This window comes from Silene latifolia, chromosome 1 (assembly GCF_048544455.1).
Source record: "Silene latifolia isolate original U9 population chromosome 1, ASM4854445v1, whole genome shotgun sequence".
Taxonomy (NCBI): Eukaryota; Viridiplantae; Streptophyta; class Magnoliopsida; order Caryophyllales; family Caryophyllaceae; genus Silene; species Silene latifolia.
The window spans coordinates 144,396,197-144,416,510 of NC_133526.1; the positions used below are offsets into that span (position 1 = coordinate 144,396,197).

At 32.5% G+C, this 20,314-nt stretch overlaps 1 long non-coding RNA gene across 8 annotated transcripts; it reads left to right on the forward strand.

The window, feature by feature from the left end:
- Window positions 1–327: 327 nt before the first annotated feature.
- On the forward strand, window positions 328–6,910 carry LOC141610094 (uncharacterized). 8 transcript variants are annotated; one of them, XR_012528027.1, is made up of 8 exons: window positions 328–499; window positions 645–727; window positions 1,652–1,822; window positions 2,282–2,393; window positions 2,524–2,654; window positions 3,044–3,128; window positions 6,064–6,152; window positions 6,316–6,910. It is a non-coding gene; the product is annotated as an uncharacterized LOC141610094 (long non-coding RNA). The 8 variants fall into 8 exon arrangements; XR_012527998.1 differs by lacking the exon at window positions 6,064–6,152 and having other exon boundaries at window positions 1,652–1,691; window positions 1,778–1,822; window positions 6,316–6,729; XR_012528004.1 differs by lacking the exon at window positions 6,064–6,152 and having other exon boundaries at window positions 328–518; window positions 6,316–6,905.
- The last annotated feature ends 13,404 nt before the right edge of the window (window positions 6,911–20,314 follow it).

The following is a 20,314-nucleotide window of genomic DNA, read 5'->3' on the forward strand; positions in this document are numbered from 1 at the left end:
CTCCTTTTTTTAATAGTTTATATAAGATTGTACACTTTATGTAAAACAAAACTCCTCTAATCTACCCACCTTACACTAAAAGTCACCAAGGCCTAACACTGTTCAAATGAACAGTACTAAACGACTTAAACTCTGTCGTTTCAACTTCCCGATATTGCTGGGCCTTTAATGGTGCTGCGTTTTACAATTTGGGCCTTAATACAAGTTACCCATTGGCCTTATTAGTTATTCCACCTGCAGTTCAAACTTCAAACACTCTTCTCGCCTACACTGAACTCTTTTTTTTATTCATTTCCGTCTTATTCCTCTCCCCATACTACGTACCCACACCTTTTCTCATCTCTTTACTTTCTCTGATCTCTTCCCACACATACCATACGTTTTCCAGTTGCTTTCACTTACGCAAACCCTAATTCTGATGACGGCCACATCCTAAACTATGCTAGAAGAGACACCGAAATCAATGGCAGAGGACAGGGCGGCGGCAACAACGGTTAATGTTTGTCACTTTTGATTTGGTACCTTTTGATTTTAAGATAGCAGGATAGTTTGTAATCTATTTTTATCATCGTCTGATTTAAATTGACTGGTAGTTTTTATTTTGTCTTCTAATTGATGGGTCCTTATGACCTTTAATTGTGTAGTTGAGATGTGAGAATTGCCGACAAGTTACGGAAAAGGAGAATTTATGCTTCAGTTCGCCCATTCTTACCAGTAATTGATGATGGTATGATTTCTGATTTATTGATTTTTTTAGTTATGATGGTATGAGAATATGAGATGCCATATATCTTTCTTAATTGTCTTACTTCATGACTTATGATTTCTAATTTATTGATTTTACTGGGTTAATTTTGTATTGAATTGTTAGTTATGGTTTAGTATTGTATGGATTTGTCGAGAGCTGTAATTTTTGTTGAGCAAAGTGATGTAAATGGTTTTGGATTAGTGGCGGAGCTAGGATTCGAAGTTATTAGGGGAGTTGTGGGGAGTAAAAGTAAGTTGGAAAAAAATGTGCGATAAGAATAGTTTATAAACGGACAATAGAAAATTCAACTAAAAGAGTGGTTCTTTAGATTGTCGGTGTGACAGCTAGACGAGTTGAACATTGAATGTGGGATGGGGAACACAAGAAGTTGTGTTATTGTTGAGTTTATGTTGTGTAAATGTATAATCTAGGAACACAATTACAGTCGCGAATGTTTTGTTATGTACCTTTCTAGCTACCCACAAACTCACAATAGTAGTCTTTCTTTGGCTGATTTCCGGGTCTTACTTTTATGGGAAATCTACAATGATAAGAATGTTTTTACGGTTTTACCCACACGTTTAATAATAATAATAATAATAATAATAATAATAATAATTTGATCCCTCGACCAACTATTTATGCCTTTGGTGAGGTCCATACATGGAGGAGACCTATAGCTTTCACGAGAGCAACATCAAATATTAGTGAAGATATTGTGTTCATAACTTTTGCTTCTTATACCTTGTGACAATGTGCTCAAAATGTCAAACTGTCATGTTTGATAGTGCAAACGACGATATTTGTTTTAGTTATGCATTAAGTGAAAATATGTGTTGGATCTTGTTCATTTATCTGCCTTTTTATTGGTTTTTAATTTAATTCAGTTTTTTACATTTCCAGGAAGAGTGTAAGATTGGGCCTGGGAAGTTATGCGAAAGTGGTGAGCTATATATCACTGAACTTTTTCGTATTGGTGGTGTAGTAATATAATTTTTTTACGTGCTACATCTGTCTACAATGTGAAAGGTTCTATATCGGAGCAGCATAAATGTATTAAATGTTGCGATTAAGGTTCTTTTTCTCATCTTTATCCTATGTTGTTACTATCTTTATTCCTCCACGGTACCCCTTTAAGACTAAAAAAATCTCCATAGACTATAACAATATATAGCATCCAGCCATCCACTTTACCACTCACATTTCACTATTCCACGAGTCTCAAGTTGAGGTCTGGATTTCGAAGGCCCAAAAAAAATCCCCTACTTTATCCGTTGTCATAGCATAAGGCTTGTGTATGATGCTCAGTCCCAACTTTGGTCTTGGGTGGGTCTTGGGATAAAGTCTGCTTAGTATGTCAGGTTTATTATGGCCACTTTGACCCTGATTTCATGGTGCTCTTCTAATGTAGACTTGAGTGGAATTAATATGTCGAGAGGCATATGTTGTGCGTGTTCCCTTACAAAAGATTAAGGATTCAGTGATTTAGTTTTCCGTTCTAAATGATATTGTTGAGCATGTTTTAAATGATAGGTTGGGAACTGATCGGCAAGGATTACGGAACAAACTAACAAAGGCACCTACTCACCTTGCTATAAAACTAATCCATGCATTTGTTGGGTAGTTAAATTGTTTCATATTTTTGGTGAGTTGTACACAGAAGAAGATATAGTTTGTCTCGTGTTTTAGAATAAATGCTCTCTCGTGTTTTATGGATCATTAATAATCTCATTTAGATTTGTTGCGAATGACTCATTCTTTTTATCATTTTCTAGGGAGGGATAGAGTTACGCATAACATGCTGGGTGACATTCACACTCATTGCCTCATCGGCGAAGCGCTAAGGTAGTGAGAATCAAATGCTTGGGTTAGTCCTGATATGGACAATATTTTCTTTCACCTTGAGGTATTAATTTGTACTATTTGAATTCAAAGCAAATATTTTTGCTTTAGCTTTTTGATGCAGTTGTAGTATATATTAAGATAGAATTACAATAGTACCTAACTTTGGCGCTAATGTTGGAAGACAATAATGGATGGAAGGAGGAATTCATTACACTGTTCTTTAGCAAGTGAATCTGCACATATTTCTTGAAGTTTAGCTCATAGAAACAATAGCTTCTTGATTGATAGTTGGGCGGATAACAGAAAGGAAAAGTCTTTGGTGTTTCTGACACATAACTTTGCCAAGTTGTTCATCTGTTCTAATAATATGATTAGAACTATATTTTTATGTAGTACTTGAATAATATATTATATTATTATATGCCTCAAGTATTGTCATCTCACTTTAAGGTCGAGCTGATCTCACTTGATGAAGCAACAAAGTTCTTGATTGAAGATGGCCATGGGCGCTGTTCAGGAAGTTGATGTGAAGCAAGTAAATCTCCTTTGCACTTCCTCTTTTCTTCATTAATATTATATATACGCTTAACTTTAATAATAGCATGATAAATAAGATTCAAATTGTGATGTTCAAGGGAGAAAGGGGTTGGTAAGTGAGGGAATGGAGAGGTGAATGAGTGGTAAAACAGGAAGGAGGGAAATGGAGAGACGAAGAGAGGACTCAGAAGGAGAATGAATGGCTGAGAAATTAGGATAGGGTGAAGAATGACAGTGTGTAGTTCGTTGAGCATTAGGTTGAAAAGAAAAGGAATCCCAAAGCTAATGACAATTCGAAAACAGGCTAAAACGCAATTCATCGCACAGACCCGCCAACACAAGACCATTACCCGCCCAATTGAGTTCAACTATTCATCACGAGAACACTATTCATTTGAATAGTGCCCCCCTTAGCCACTTTTATTAGTTGTGTAAATGTGTAAAAAAATACAATCAATTGATCCGACGCCTTCTTTGAACCTTTGGATGTCGAGGGTAATGGAGATGAATTGTCCGGCTTAGACGAAGAGGATAGAGTTCCCAAAGGTGGAGAGGGAGGATGGGATCTTGAGGATCTTGACCTTCTGTAGTAAGGTGTGTAGATATAGTTTAAGTTTTGAGAGGGGGAATTAGTTTGAGAGTGAGAATAATTAAGGGAATAAGGTGGGTTAGAATGGATATGGAAATAGAAAGGACAAAGGAAGGAGCAAAGATGGAGATGAGGAGTTAGAGGTGAGAGAAACCTTCACTGTATTGAAATGGGGCACCTCAATTGAAAACTCATGTCCTTCTTGAGAATAATTGAGGGGAGAGGTAAGTTGTATATGAGGGGATAAAACGCAGAGTTTCAAAGGGAAAATGAGTATAGTAACATGGCTCGTTACTGTTCATTAGGAATAGTAATAACAAAAAGAAAGAGTCAGAGTAAAACTGTTTGACATTCTTGTTTTAGATTGTGGAGCATTTAAGGGATTGATTGAACAAATTTGTAGGAGTAAGGGATAGGAGAGGAATGGAGTTACGGTCTTTTCCTTTTAAAAAATTCCAATTGTCTTCAGATTTTTTTTTTTTTTTTGGTCAAAGGGACCTAAGTTGCTAACCAAACTATGAAAAATGTACATATGCCCAGTGTAGTGTGGTAGGTTCCTGGCAGGGCCTTTTACATGGACAAACTTTAGGCGGTCATTATTATATTTTAAGGGTAAGATTATTGGTAGTTTTGAGACAAGACTTTGCTAAGTCTTAAGACAAGACTCACTCAAAACTACCAATAATCTTACCCTTAAAATATAATAATGACCGCCTAAAGTTTATCCATGTAAAAGGCCCTGCCAGGAACCTACCACACTACACTGGGCATATGTACATTTTTCATAGTTTGGTTAGCAACTTAGGTCCCTTTGACCAAAAAAAAAGACATTTATGTACGTGTATGCAGACTGTGGTAATAGCAAAGAGAATATTTTATGAACCATATTACCATTCTGTATCAAGATGAGACTGTATTGGGATATGAAATGGAATATGGAAGTCAACTCGGAAGATAATTTTTTTCTCAGGTTCAATATCTAGGTTCAATATCTAGACAACTGCAAGGAGAGGAAGAAAGGAAAAAACGGGATGTTGGTCCCATTTCTCGTTTTATAAGAGAGATCATGACTTGGTCGTCTGCGTTCAATGGTCTCACACAAGACCAACGCGTTAGAAGTGAAGGAATGGGGATGGAGTGCGAGCGAGGGAAGAAAAGGAAATGGGTAACTATGTGAACAAAAATGAAAGTGAGAGGGAGAGGGAGAGGGAATAGGTAACTTTGTGAACAAAAATGAAAGAGAGAGGGGGAGGGTGAGGGGGAGGGGGAGGGGGAGGAAGAAGAAGAGGGAGAGATATATGAAAAGCCGGTTTTAATGTGATTGAACATTGTGAAGCACATTGTTAATATGTCATTTGTTTGAAGTAACAATGCATGAATAATGGCTACTCATTTCATACTATCGGGAGGCTATAGAGCTCCAATTTGCGACAAACTACTTAGGTATGAGGATACAAGTGCCTTGAACATGAAATGTAGGAAATGTATACTAATTATGGAGATTATTTTATGTTGCATCGCAGACTTTAGCATGAAATATGCCTTGGACATTCTTATATTCTTCTTAAAGTTACTTCTATTGTATAACATGTCATTTTTCTTATATTCTTTTTATCCGGGGTTAGAGTTGTTAATGGGATTTCAGGTTGGTGACAGAAAAAGAATACGTTTCTCGCATTGTCATCTCTGCTGAAATACCCCATTCATACCAAGTGAACTTAAAATCTCACATTTCATTACAAAATTAGGCGAACATAAAAACCCAAATCCAGTATTTTATTATCTAATTTTAGGAATAACGGAAGGGGGCAAATAGGTCTCTTGTTTGCTGAAAGGGTTATTTTGTAGGAAGAACAGTAGATTTTATTTTTGTTATTTCCTTAACTACAGTCTAAGTATAGCTTTCTTCAGTTAGAGGTAGTTTATTCACTAATAATACAGAAAGCAATGATAACCAAGTAAATCATATAAGTACATGGAAACCGAACATCGAAGAAACAAAGTGAAAGTCACATTGTCATTTGAAAAAATAAAATGTTAGATACAATATATTATGAGTTAAGTACTGTGAAAACAAGACATTTATGTCGAAGAATAAGTCACTTGGTTCAAATTTGACATGTTTGTAGTCTTTTGGGTGAGGGCCTGAAACTGAATAGTGTTTGAAGTTCTTTTTTTTATAAACGACTCAAACCTTTTAATGTGGCTGTCTCGGGGGACATGGGGGCGCCAACATTGGCAAGGTCAATCACATGGTCAAATAAATGAAATACTCAAGCTTTATAATTAAGCTTTAGGTTAAGTTTTGAGTGAATATTCTTCGCCTCACTATTTTTCCCAATAGCGCGAGGAGGGGAAAGAAAGAGAGGCAAGCACCAAGTTGTTCGCAATAAAAGAATACACACGCATGACAGCCAACGAAAGGAGAAGATAGTGAGTTCATCATTTTAGAGCCTAATTTTTTATTTGCTTATGAATAATTGAGATTATATGATATGCTAAATGATTGCGTGATAAAAAGAATGATCTTTATTAGTTATTTCGAATTATCTTGGTTTGATGGTTTGTGACACCTTTATGTTGTGTTGTTGGGTAGGTGACTACAAAGACCAAGTAAATTGGAAAGAGAGGCATCAAAATGGGGAGACCGAAGCCGGAAGATCGACGAGCTAGGATTAGAAGTTTAGGCTTCTTTAGAGCAAGTAATTTATTCTCCACTTAGTCTGTTACTTACAACAGAAATTCGAGATGTGAATTTTGTAGCGAAGGCTTATGTACAAGTAAAGGTGTTGCTATAAAGAGTCCTAAGCGGCATACTTATCTTGGGTTTCGTAGAGGTTGATATGTTGATTAACGTTCACCTTTCAAGGCAGTAAATGTTGCTTATTTGTACGCAAAATAATGGTAATTGTGTTTAGTGTCTCCATAATTCAATTGCACATGTAGGAACTGGTATTTTTTCGTCCGATTCAACTAAAGATAAACTTCAAAATAACTGTGTTCACAACTCTACTTTAATCATCTAGATATCTCGCTATAGTCTTGTAAAGTAGCTAAGAATGTAATTTGGTTTCAAAGAAATCACTCAACTAGACGAATAGAGCTTTGTTATTTAGCGAATTATCACATACTTAAGACGGTTCCTAGAACACATGTTTCTTTGTAGTTATTTTTGTCACCTCCATACACTCAAGGAATAACACTACGCCATCCACTCAAGGAATAACACTACGTTGATGTAAATATCTTGTATGTGCTAAAACAAAAGCAAAGTAGCCATTGAACTTACGCACCGAAGACAGCAATCGTGTAATAGGCACACACAAAAATGCTCTTCTATAGAAAGGTTATCGTGCTTGCTAACTTCAATGACCATTGACAACATGATCAACCAAAGAAATAAAACTAATACGGGGTATAAAACTAATAAGCATCTATAATAGTCCACGAGAAAATCGTACCCCGTGCATGAATCGATACTAATCCAAATAAACGATTCACAATATCTTGGGGTATCACGCGCAACGCGCGCGATACAACAACTAGTACTTATAAAGGACAAGTTATCAACTTTAGTCTTTAACCACGTAGGCTTAGTATAGTATGGGTATATGTTAGATTTTATAAGGGGAGAGTCTTTCATAAACGTACTTTGTATTATTGATAATATTGTGTTATGATATGAATACATGAGACCATATTTATAGTACTAATTATAACCTTAACCCTAGATCTAGAATATATTTCATACTATCTTATTCTGCAAGACATAATATAATATAACTTATATGGTAAGATATATGATATATTCTAATCTAATATACCATATCTCTTATTCCTTCTTAATACCCTCCCTCAAACTTATGGTAATTTGACCTAAATTTCCATGAGTTTGAAATTACAATACAATAATTAATAAGAAAAAAATATGACAACTTTTCTTCGTCTTCATTATCTTCTTCTTCATCGGTGCGTATACGACCCGCCGGTCACGATAATGCGTAATCGACTCGCCAGTCAATAAGTGCGTAACTCGCCAGTACAATAGTGCGTAATCAGACTCGCCAGTCAATAAGTGCGTAACTCGCCAGTACAATACTACTATACGAGGGGTAACAACCTACCCGCTCATATGAGTAAAAACCCATGTCTCACGACATATAATAATCAATACGCCTCGTCTTACAATACGAAGAGAGCCGAAACGTGCTACAAATCGGTAGCTTATATATACTCCTTTTGCTTATAAGATACTCTTGTCTTACGACAAATAGATAAACAATACGCCTCGTCTCACGATACGAGGAGAGCCGGAAACCACAAAATCTCTCGGACAACTTCACACAAGCGAAACTGCTTGTAACAATAGGCACAACATTGTGCTTTAGATACTTTCACGGTAGCAGGAGAAAAGAAGGGACTTAGATGCTCCAAATCCAAATCACCCTCATATCAAACAATACGTACTTTAATTATTACCAAACAATAACACACCCTAATCACCTAGGGTAAACAACACACTCCATCAACTAGGGAAAAGGTATTCCTCTAACGAAGTTTTTTTTTTTTTTTCAACTAAAGATAAATTTGACGGTAAATAACGAACTCCCGCCGGTAGGTTACTTACGACATTATTAACCTACCGGCGAGGTAGCATAAGCGATTTTTGTAGAGTCCTCAGGAAAGAGGCTCTGATACCATGATAAATTTTATAAGGGGAGAGTATTTCATAAACGTACTTTGTATTATTGATAATATTGTGTCCTTTTAGATCGTCAGGCTGCTGAGGATGATGGAAGTATTTCGAAGGTATGGACTAGGATATTACTCTTACCTTACTACGTAGTGCTATCTTTGTGTTTCTAAGATTTCTACAGGGTACCCCATGGGATGGTTAATAGTAATATTTTGCTAATTATGATCAGTTTGCACATCAATTTTTCATGATATATATTCTCGATGATTTTTCTCCAATTAGCTTATTATAGGGCACAAGTTAAGAAAATAGTTATTATAAACCTAAATTTATTTTCCGAATCCTAACCTATACCCTTGTTTTCTTAAAAATAACCCTAAAACCAGGGTAGCCAAAGTTTGATAATTTGTCCTGATTTAAGACTCAAATTTCCAAGTTTGATAACTGAGGTTATTTTTTCAGATGAAACATCATACTGTATTTATTATTACGGAGTATTTATCAATCAATACTATATATTAATTCCAGAAACCAAGGGACTTCAATGTAATTAAAGAAAGTTATACAAATTAATTTTACTTCCTCCGTTTTTATATGATCTACCCATTTGTTGAATATATGAGTGTAGTATTTTAATAAAATGGGTAGATCATATGAAAACGGAGGAAGTACTATATAGTTTTAAATCACTAGCACCGTGTGATGGACCCGATTAAGGGATCTCAATGCAAATATTATATAGTTTGGGTTAAAATTAAATTATATAGAAATTTGGTAATTTTCCTAAACATTTGTAAAAGATTAAAACAATGGTCAATTTCTTTAAAATAAAATAATTAATTAAGATGGTCAATTTCCTTAAAATAAAACAATTAATTAAAATGGTCAACTTCAAGGAGACTAAAAAAAGAAGATACTTGGTAATTTTCCTAAATATTAATAGAGGACTAGAAGATGGTCAATTTCCTTAAAATTAAATAATTAATTTGTATAAACATGCACAATTATGGTATTACGTATTATCATTATAAAATTATATATTAAATTTAAAATCTGTGCAATTTTATTAAACTTTATAGTTTATTAGATGTATAGAGATGTTAATTATTTAACATACAAAAATATAATATAAGTAAGTTATAAATAATTCAAGTTAGATTCCACAATATATGATATTGCATAATTCTTTCGATTTGATTTAATACATATATGCAATATATTTATATAAATATATAATCCTCTTAAAATTGCATTCCGAAGTAATAAAAGTAATTTCGTCAACAAAGAAATGAATTATAGTAACATCACTAACATGGATATAGTTATATGATAATAATCCCTCATTTGAATAGTTAAAGTAACAATATTATCAGCGAGATTAGTGAAAGTGGTAAAAACAACAACGGGAGTAGTGAAATAATCAATATTAATGCGACAATAGTGAAAGTGACAATAATTTTGATGGGAGTAGTGAAATTATCAATATTAATGCGGCAGTAGTAAAAGTGACAATAATTTTGATGGGAGTAGTGAAATTATCAATATTAATGCGGCAGTAGTGACAGTAACAAAAATTACGGCGGGAGTAGTGAAAATAACAATAATTACGGGCAAGTACTGAAATGTTATTACTATTGTTTCATTAATATGAGTAAAATATTAATAGCGGGAGTAGTGAATTTGTCTCAAAATTTATTTCATCGTAATTTTAGTATATGTCATAGAAAAAGATATTAATGATAAAGTTACGGATTATGCAACTTTAAGTAATTTTATTTAATGAAAAAAAAATAATGGTAAGTAGAGGTAGCCCGGGCGAAGCCGGGCACCAATACTAGTTTACATTTAAAAGAGAGACCTTTCATCAAGTTAGTGTACCGAGACTGTGAATAAATCACTCTATTTTAGCAATAAAATTTCGAAGAGACGATATTCACTAAGTTATTGAGAGGTCACTCTTTCATACCCTTTCACGTATATTTTGTGACCCTTATATTATTGATCGTGCCACAGAATGCCTCTTTAATTTTGAACTCATTGTATCATAAATATCCAAAGTGCGATAATTGGGGTTATTTTTCAGTTGAATAATTATTTACATTTAAAAGAGAGACCTTTCATCAAGATCATTGTTGTCAGAATCGCGATTCGATTCAACGATTTTACGATCCAAAAATGCTTGACCGATTCTGGATCCTACGATTCTATCATAGTTGTAAAATCTTACGATCCTATTAATTTGAAAATTTCTACAGATGAGATCATAATACGATCCTACGATTTTACGATCCTACGATCCGATTCCATAATAAAAAATAATAATATATATTTTTATATAATGACACCGTAAAACCCAAATTTGGTGTACGTTGTTCATACAACGATACTAAAATCATTAATTACCAATATTTTATGAATAAATATTAATAAATACTCCGTAAGTGTTTTGATTTTCAATTATATGTACCAAATAAAAAATTACATTTAGTGAATTTGTAGAATCTTGCGATTATACGATCCGATTCTACCGATTCGGTCCTACCCCCATCGATCCAAAGTAGAATCACGATCCTAACAACATTGATCAAGATCAAGTTAAAGTGTACCGAGACTATATTCGTATAAAAGCCGTTTATTTTAATCTTTAAATATAATAAAAAGATAATTCAAACACCAAAACTCATCATTCACCTTTTCAAGAATATTTTATGAACCACATCATCAATTATTTAAAAAATGAAAAAAAGTTGAATAAATTTAATACATTAAACACATATAAGAGTTCAACAAACCTTATAATTATGTTAGTTAACGCAAAAATAAATTATAATATTCTCAAATTTATATAATATAATATGAAATTTGTAACATTTTATTTCTCTATACCCCTAGGTATTTGTATAATATACTATATAAAAAATATTGGTCTATGATGAAAATAATTTTGCAGGTATCGAATATTCGTAACTTGACATGGTTAATTTTGCATCACAATTTTCAATATTCAAATAAGTAATTTGAGAAACCAAGTTAGAACATATAAATTATTACATATATTTACCTGTCGAATAAGTTAATTTATGTGAAATTGAATATTAAAATGTTATTTTGTTTCTCACTAAAATAAAGAAAGTGAACCAAGTTATAACAGTCACAAGTTAGAACAATCATTGTTTGTAACAAAAGACAACAAAAATATTAACATATCTCTGATTAATAAGACTATGTTTATAAGTGAGGTTACATACTTAGCTTAAACGCACCCATAATTTTCACGAGTACAAAACAACAACAACAACAACACTAATCGTGGCAAAATATTAATAAAAGTAACAATATTCGTGGCAAAATATTAGTAAATTGTTATGACAATATACGTATTGATTAACAAAATCTTTTTTTGTCTTATGAGCCGCTTTTATGCTCAATGCAATTGCAACTCCGGACATGTATAACACCACCAACGTCACAATATAGTAGCTCAGTGAATTTCACGGGTGTAATAGAACTAGTTTGATTTTAATATGAATAATGTTATTTATAGACTGAGAAGATAAGAGGGAGGATGAGTTTGATGCTGTATATGAACAATTTTATGGTGAACCATTTCTTCATGACATGCGGAGTCGATATTGTCCATATTCTTTTCTATCCTACTTCAAGGTGAGTCTAACCCTTTTTTTATTAAATTGTTAAATATCCTATGATTAATTGATTATTGATTATTAATTATTGATTATTGATTATTGATTATTGATTATGTAGTGTCATCATTAGGATGATGATTCGTTTATGGACATTCTAGGCAAATATCAATTTTCACTTCCATTTGGAGAAGGCGAGCCTATAGTTGGAAAAAAAAAAAAACTAACGAAACATGTTATGGTTGAATTAATTTGGAGAGATACTTCCTGAATCCTTCAAATATTAATAAGACTTATTTTATCATAAATTTACTATAACTTCGACAAATCTCGAACCCCATGTCACCTGATGATTTGCTATTCTCCGAATCCTCTTTATCAGGCATATCATTCCTTGAATTATCAATTATCATAGCGTTCCCTTATTTCTTGGATGATAGCATCAACAACGCGATAAGGCCTCACATTCACAATATGTTTGGGTTCAATTTCATTCTCCATTTTCTCACAAGCTACGTATGAATAACAATAAAAATTATCACAAGACTTTCTTAAATTATGGAAAAACAGCATTTAGAATCGAAAGTTGCATACCTTTTTCGAATGATTTGAAAAAGAGATAAAATTCAGGCAACCCCTTTCCATCAAAGCCAATATTTTGGGAGTGAATGACGGCAAAAATAAAGTGCAAAAGTTTGGCACGCTTGTCCCCTGTAGGTGAAAAAGAACACCATAATTAATTGCATAATTAAAAACAACACAATCCAAAACCCAAAATTCACAAAATACAAGTACTCATTAACCGACCGTGTTTATAGGTCATGGTGTTTTAGATCAACCTGTTATAAACACTTAGTTTGCTGAATGCCTGAATCAACGGTGATTTGGAATTACTACGTTACCATCTCAGATTAGTGACATCGATTAAGCATTCGTAAGCTTGTTTGTTTGCAGTGCCATTTAATTATGAGCTATTATCCTATGGCCTATCCCTTTATGACGCATACGTGTATGATGTAAAGAAATTGTTCAGCTATGGTATTTAGATTCTTGTACTGCTGTCTATAACAATATATAGCCGCGAAAAATAACTTTGAACATGTACTAAACTATGGAAGCAGAGAACATACCTAACATTAAGGCCAACTTTGCCGCAACCATATAAATATGGTAAGGTGGATGGCTTTTATCTGGGACGTCAAGCCTTATAGAATTCCTTATTTCAAAAGGGAGTGATGTGTATACAAAACGAAATTACTACACAATGGAAAAATATCGAACAAACTAAGGGTCAAGCTAGTTGGCTAATTGTTTAAGATTATTAGTATTCTTACCATATCCCAACTTATAGAATGCCCAAATTAGATGGCTCCGGTCGATAAACTGATTCCCTGCAGCTATACGACGAAACTCGGCAACTTCGACTATTTCAATTATTACACAAGACATCTCATGATGCACAGGCTGGCATATTTCACTCAAAGGTTGCACCACATTCAACAGCTTTTGCTTCAGCTGTAATACAAGAATTTAAATAGGTATACATGATAACATATCATCTAAAAGCGGTTAACCATGTATCTAGTTTTTGCAGTGGTGCATCACACTTATTAGCAAGAAAACATACCCACTTCTTAGAGATATTCAACAGTTGATGAAGCAGCGGGTAGAGGGATTCATAGAAGCATATAGGCAATTTATTTCTATCATCCATAGTTTACTCAGGATATTTAACTCAACATCGAAAGCGTTTCCTCTGAGAAACGTCATCATCCAATCTGTATATTCATTGGGCTGCACAAAGAAGAAAATTTAAAAAGTGTTGGAAAAATAATAATAATTTGTTTTAATGAGCACTTAATCATCTTGCAAGTGTGATATATATAACTGATACATAATGATAAAAGAATTCTACCTTTAACAGAGGTGGTTCTAACGCTTTGACTACCTCGGCAATGTCCTTATAAAGTTTATCCTGCATAAACAAAAGTAAACAAAAACATAAAAATTTAAATATAAAGTCATTAAAGAATTAATAGCCTAAAATGGTGACATATTGGATCATTGACTTCACATATTGTAATGTGTAATATGTTAGCATTATGCAACTCTATGTTTATATGCTTCTACAAAATATAACAATCATTAAATTAGTAACATATTACACCTGATGTTAGCATCTTGTAAAAAGTAGTGTAACTTAGTGACCATTTTATAACTTTCTGTTTGCATTTATTATTGCAATAAAGTGGTAACTTATCATCTAAAAATGGTGTCATATGGTCCTGCTCTCATAACATTATTATGTTTAAAAATATTTCATGGCTACACTTATATTGAGATATTTTCCTAGACATACTTTTGAACCCAAGTAGATACACTGAATAATCAGTACGTATGTTGACAAAGCGACATAATGAACAAAACTATAAACTTTCTTAGAGTATATGACTACAAATTCATATATAGTACTAATACGCATTTCTTGAAAATGAGATCACAAAGGACGCAATTACTATTCATACTTTTATTTTCTTCATCTTATGACTAAAAATGGATAGGAAAACGATGTTTACATTATGTTCATGTCCGTGTATAATATGTGACCGTGTTTAAATTTTAATAAAATGGCAACATGTTGCACAATTAAGTAAATATATTACAGACATCAAAATGTTTTCATATTTATGACTTTTGTAACCATTTATTAATCAATTGATAATTCAGTATTTCGAAATAATAATTAATAAAATATGCGTAAAAATATAAAACAAGTATGTTGACATATTTGTATAATATGTTACTATGTTGGAATTGTAAGCAATTGTAACATATTGGTGAAATATGTCAACATTTTTATGGCGTTAGTATTTGTTCCCATATTTGGTGATTCTGTAATCATTTAATATGTGACCATGTTTCCAATGTTAAAATGATTCTGAAAATATTCACATATTTCACAACTAATTGAACATATTTGCTCAAATCTGATACTCCCTAATTTTTTTTAAAGATGTTTCCACTTCTTGAATATATGTGAGTAATCCCCCTTAAACTAAAAGAATAAGAAAACTGAAATTTTTCCCGCCAAAATGCTTTTAACTAGAAATTGGGCCTAACTTTATCTAGAAATGTATTGGACCAATATATGGTCTTTATGTGTCAAAGTATCTTATCAAACAACGCAGCTTTTATAGTTGGGCCAAATTTATTTTATTCATTATTATCTCATTAGTCAAATATATGTATTTTAAATGTCATAAATTTTCTATTTAAAATATATACAGATTTTACGCATATTATTAAAATCAATGTGTGCTTTTCACTTTTTTATTCTTTAAATTTTTTACTCCGTTTAAATTGTTATTCCGTATATTGTAACAAAATTACAAAAATAGCTATATGTTTTAAATGCAAAAAAATAAGCATAAGTTTTTGTATTAAACTATCAATCTTCTTTTTTAATCATAAACTTATTCCGAGTAAAAATGTAAAATTTGTTCTGTTTTAATTATTAGTATTTTTACACATTAACAATTGTAGATAACTACAAACAAAATTCAAAGTTCATTTATATATTATTATTATTAGCTCTAATTGTTAAGTGCTATACACATGACATTCTAAAATACCGTGCATTCGCACGGGCTCTATACTAGTATTTGAATAAAGTGATAACATAAATAAAATATAGAGAAGTAGTAGGATTTATTTTTCATGTTTGAGAATTCGGTAACCATTTATTATTGAATAGTTATTAAATATTTTGAATAAGAAATTCATGAAACATATATGAAAAACATAACATAATTCTGGAATAAGATATAAATGTTGTTAAAGTTAATGAAATAATAAATTGTATGGTGATGATGAATGAGATGAATAATGGTTGATGGATAAAGAAGATGTAATAGATGATGAATAAAAGAATAATGAGATGAATTGTTATTAAATATTTAAATAAGAAATTAATGAATCAAATACGAAAAACATAACATAATTTTGGAATGAGATATGAATGTTGTTTAAAATTAATGAAATAATTTTTATGATGATGATGAATGAGATGAATAATGGTTGATAGAGGAAGAAGATGAAGCAGATGAATAAAAATGAGATGGTGGATGAGAATGAGATGAGTAATGAGAATTTGTGGTCGTTATTAGAATAGAATTGTTATACACAAAAAAGTAGCAGTCTCACATGCAACTAGAGGTTTGATAGGACAAATAATAATAAATAATTAAAAAGCATTAAAAGTGGCAGAGCCACGTGCTCTTCAACTGCCCCCATTTTACCGAATATGAAATCTAATATGGTATGTATTCTACCCATCGCAAACTTTCGACGAGTATCGCCGTCACAAATGAGAATTTGTGATAGAAGAATATCAAACAAATTAAGAGTCAAGCTAATTGGTCAACTGTGTATATAAGAGCATTAGTATTATTACCATATCCCAACTTATAAAAGGCCCAAATTAGATGGCTCCGGCCGATAAACTGATTTCCTGCAGCTACACGACGAATCTCGGCAACTTCGACTATTTCAACTATTACACGAGACATCTCATAACGCACAGGCTGGTCAAAGGTTGCACCACATTCAACAACTTTTCTTTTCAACTGTAATTCAAGAATTTAAATAGGTATACATGAGAACATATCATCTAAAAGAGGTTAAACATATATCTCGTTTTTGCAGTGGTGTATCACACTTTTCAGCAACAACCTAGTGAGTAAAAAGAAGATAAAAGAATTCTACCTCGGCAATGTCCTTATAAAATTTATCCTGCATAAACAAAAGTGAACAAAACATAAAAATTTAAACATATTCATTAAAGATGAATACATGGTCAAAACATAAGGGTAACAACAGTATTACCTTATTCTTTTCAGCAACAACCTAGAGAGTAAAAAGAAGAATCAAAAAGCATAGATAATTCTTGTCATTTGTATTCTAAAGAATACAAATGATAAGTGAAGAAATAAGATCATAATATTTCACAAACAGATATCGGAAAGGATGGTAAGCAAGGATTTTTATGTCTAGAACGTGTGAAATCATGTTGCTGTACGTACACGTGGAAAATAACATTAATTAGTTAGATAGACTCCATATTAAACAATCATGAATTGAGTGGTGCAACATAGAGTGACAAAATTGAAGAAATTTACAAGGAGCATGTCGGCAATGAATTCCTCTATAACCAAATGGTATTTGTTGTTTGTCGAGGTTAGTTCGATAACTAATGCCCAACCTGCAAGTCACGACTACGACCAATCCTATATAATTCAGTCCGAGAATAAAGAAAATAAACGAGATAAGCTGCTGATTCGATGATGATGTTATAGAGGTGTTCCAAATCTTTATCGTTCCTTGTAGACTTCATCGAGCGAGTATCTATCCAGATTAATTCAACCACAACACGTTTCGTTAGTGATTCAATAACTTGTTTTTCAACGTACTTAGGCTCGTATTGTAGTGGATGTCGAAGATGTACGATTAATTTAACCACACCTCGACCATGAGTTTTTGGACATAATGGGTGTAGTGTATGGTAGTTGTACAATAATGGAGCAACAAGGTCTCTTTGATGTCATATCCACCTTCAAACCTTCTTCATTATCTCGTAGTCCAAATAAACCTAGCGATCGTAAAATTATGTTACGATTCTGTAAGTAGGTTTTAACGATTCTGTAAGTAGGTTTTAACAAGTAAATTTGTAAGATCAGATCATACGATATGTTTATGTTATGTATATTAACATAATACATTTACACATTTAATACAAGTAGAATAATTTTGCCACGATTTGTTCTTATCTTGTCCTATTTTGTCACAATTATTTTAATTTTATTAGTATTTTGCCACGACTATTGTTATTATAAAGTGGTTTTATTTTTGTCATTTTAACTTTTTTTATTTTTTTATTTTTGTATTCTTCCTTTATTATTAATTTTTGAATACCCAAAAAGAATTCTTGAACTATTCCTCATAATTACCCTCTTTGATGGCAGTTCGTCATTCTCTTAAGTCGTAGATCTTTTTCCTGAGTAGCAACCATATTAATGCAGGCGTGAGGTGGTGGATAGAAGGCGTGATGGAGCGAAAATCAAATTCGCTTGTGACATCAATTTCTATAATTAATATTAACTAGCAGAAAGGAGATAATGTTTGGATTGATAATTTTTTTTTTTATTTGAAGTGTCGCTACTAAGCTATGATGATTTGCGTGTGTATGTGATAAGTCCAATTTATATACATTTTATCCCCATATTTTAGCTCCAATTTATATGTCATTATGCACTAACCTTAGTGATATTGAGCTAATATTTGTATTTCTAGTTGCATTTGCACGTTCTATCATATTTTGTAGGTACTTAAGCTTTAAAGAGCTTAATTCCACATATTTACAAGCACTAAGATACAACGCTAAGTTGAAATGAAGAATGTACCAACAATGAAGTAAAGCATGGACTTGCATGAGCAAATGTGGTGGATTAACTCCGGAAATGCACAACACAAGTCAAGAAATGAGCCCAAGTATAAAATCAAGTGTTAAAGCCCAAGTAGAAGAAGATTGGAGAATGCCTTGGATGCTCATCTTAAGATGCTCTTTGGATGCTAATTGTGCAATTAAGAAGGAGTTGATGGCCAACATGAGATTCTCTAGACAATTACTCAAATAATTAAAAGAAAATATTTGAGGTTGACCCCTTATATTTACTCTAAGTTTCACCACTTATTTCCTATATAAAGGGTGTAGACTTCAACATCTAGGGACACCATTCACATATATTTTTATTCCAAAATTCTCTCTAAATATTAGTAGTTTAGTTTAGCTTGTATTAGTTTGTTACAACATTTTTATTATCAAGTTCAAGATTTATTCCAAGTTATTTCCATTTGCAATTGTTCTTCTATTTCCATTCAAGGTGATTTTATCTTTGTTTTAATTATGTTATTTATCATTTCATTTAGCATTAGTTTAGTTTATATTTTCACAATGTTAGAATAATTTACCTTTGTCTAGGAGGAAGCCATGCATGATTAAGTAATTTGTAAATGTCAAAATAAGGATAAGTTAATATTGCATAATTGTTTCTATCACATGTTTGCACCATAATGTTTAATCTATGTTTAAAGGCCTTATTCATCGATTAAGTTTGTTCATTCGTTCTAAAGTCGAAAGACACGGAATTGAATTAGGCTAAGCATATGTAGTAGGACGACCTAGTCATGGACGAGAGTTTCTCTAGGACCCGGTCTATGGTTGATACTAATGCCGTAAGGATGCCGTAAGGTGGGTATCTCTAAGCCTAAACATTTACCGCAAAATCAACTTCTTAACTTGACATAAACATTTACGTAATTAGCATGTGTGACCCGACCTCCCTAGACAATTTCTTTTTATTGTTGTTTTCATTTTATTTGCATAATCAACCAATCAATCAATCAACCGCATCGACTCAAGATAAACTTCGCTCCATAACAATTAATTAATAACTCCCGTCTTCTTTTGGTTCGACCCCTAAGTACTACATTAATTTGTTACATAGGGTATAATTATTATTTTTGCATAGGTGTGCGATAGCCTATCAGTATGTTGTAAATGGACACTTTTATTTTGATTTTTTTAGAATAGTCACATTTCACCCAAAAAAACTAGCAGAAAAGACTTAGAGCATCTCCAATGGTTAAGCTATGAGCAATCACAAATTCTTGTTTCAGACGGACAATTTTCGTCTTATTTTTCAGACGGGCGTATGTGACCATTTTATAGTTAAATGTAACCACAATGGTATAGGCAGTGTTACAGCTTATGGTAACTGGTTTTTCAATAGTAGTCACATTTAACTCTAAAATTGTTACAAAATCTCGTCTTATTATTTCAGACCAAAAATACCCGTCTGAAACAAGTGATGAGCAATAAAGAGTATTTAAGGATCTCCAAATGTACAAGGCATATGTTTTAGAGGAGTATTTTAGGATCTCCAAAGGGTAGTGTGAAGTTTTCGGATTATATCACATGTTGTTCAAATGAGGCTCATCTTGCATTTTCATACTCCCTTCTATTGAAGGTAAACTTCCCTTTTTATTTGTGTATAAGATTAAGAAAGTGAATATAAACCATACAAAATAAACTACCTTAATGTAAATTTGGATTACACAAAGCTTTCAAATAAAAAAATAGGGAAGAAAACCTCAATCATCCAAAAAGAAAAACAAGGAAGTTTATTTACGGTTTTTCT